A 1,837-nucleotide genomic window follows, 5' to 3' on the forward strand; every position below is an offset into this window, starting at 1 on the left:
ATGGGGCATTCCACATGAACTCAATCAGCCTGAAAATAGGAAAGTTTTCCAATCACTTTAAAATTTTTATAATCAATAGTCCTACCAACAACAAAGTTTCTGTTAAAATTTTGTTGAGCTAGTGCAACGGGTTGCCAAGTTACAGGGGCTTGAATTTTGTCCACTCCAACCATCAGATGTACTTTGTAAGATACATAACTTGTCTTACAATATTCCGATTTGAACAAAAAAGTAGTGATTTGGAAAGCTTTTTTCACGTACTTTCATAATAAAATAAGTATTATTTAAAAAACTTGTAAATTTGGCGTTATTTTTCAAAATTAATCTTAAATGTCTATTTTTCTCAAAGATGGGTATCTTCGATTCGAATAGAAAAAATTTAGAAAAAAAGAAGAATTCTTTCCTAACAAAAAAGTCTGTAAGTTCCAAGATGGTGAATTCAGTAGTTTTTGAGATACAGACAGATTTATGAGCGGATGAACGGAACGCGCTTCATGCCGAGTCGCGCCATATTGCCTTGCGTCCGCGAGGCGCGCCGAGAGGCCCGAACGATCCTACCTTCAAGTGCACGTTTTGAACTCATTAAAGTAGCACAATATAACTGAAAGGAAGTAATAAACCTTGAATGTTATAATGTCGATGATAATAAATTGGATCAAGACGTCTCTATTATATATTATAATTTAGGATGCAAATTCGGATTAAAACTTCGTTAGCATGACACTCTAATTAGAAGCCGGTCGTTCTTAAAAATGATTCTTTAGGGACAGATTATGTAAAACATTGTGAAAAAACTAAAAAACAGCATTACCCAGAGTTACGTAGGATCGTTCGGGCCTCTCGGCGCGCCTCGCGGACGCAAGGCAATATGGCGCGACTCGGCATGAAGCGCGTTCCGTTCATCCGCTCATAAATCTGTCTGTATCTCAAAAACTACTGAATTCACCATCTTGGAACTTAGAGACTTTTTTGTTAGGAAAGAATCCTTCTTTTTTTCTAAATTTTTTCTATTCGAATCGAAGATACCCATCTTTGAGAAAAATAGACATTTAAGATTAATTTTGAAAAATAACGCCAAATTTACAAGTTTTTTAAATAATACTTATTTTATTATGAAAGTACGTGAAAAAAGCTTTCCAAATCACTACTTTTTTGTTCAAATCGGAATATTGTAAGACAAGTTATGTATCTTACAAAGTACATCTGATGGTTGGAGTGGACAAAATTCAAGCCCCTGTAACTTGGCAACCCGTTGCACTAGCTCAACAAAATTTTAACAGAAACTTTGTTGTTGGTAGGACTATTGATTATAAAAATTTTAAAGTGATTGGAAAACTTTCCTATTTTCAGGCTGGTTGAGTTCATGTGGAATGCCTCATATACAGCTTCCTTTTCTTTTTTTATGTATTTCGCATATACTGTACACGAATATACATACAGACTGCATACTTTAACTCTCGTAGTTTCTAATGTCTTTTATACAAAATGTTACATCCATATATAATTTTATTATGACGTTATTATATTGGGATTGAGATACAATTTATTCGCACATACATATACACGAATATGTACACACTAAATACTTTAATTCTTGTGAAAATGTTTCTTATCTTTATTATTGTATTTTATTACATCGAGATCGAGAACTAGCAGCGCGAAGTGTTTTTACATACAAAATTTTTCTATTTAAATAAATTTTTTTCATTTTCTTCTTAAATTAATTGTGATATAATTTTTTTAAAAAATAATTTAAGTCACTTGGTGACTTCGAAATAGGAAGATCTTTTAATAAGAATACAAAGGCATATATGTACTTAGGTTTCATTGTATGAAG

The sequence above is a fragment of the Cyphomyrmex costatus genome, unplaced genomic scaffold (genome assembly GCF_001594065.2).
Source record: "Cyphomyrmex costatus isolate MS0001 unplaced genomic scaffold, Ccosl1.0 scaffold759, whole genome shotgun sequence".
In the NCBI taxonomy this organism is placed as follows: domain Eukaryota; kingdom Metazoa; phylum Arthropoda; class Insecta; order Hymenoptera; family Formicidae; genus Cyphomyrmex; species Cyphomyrmex costatus.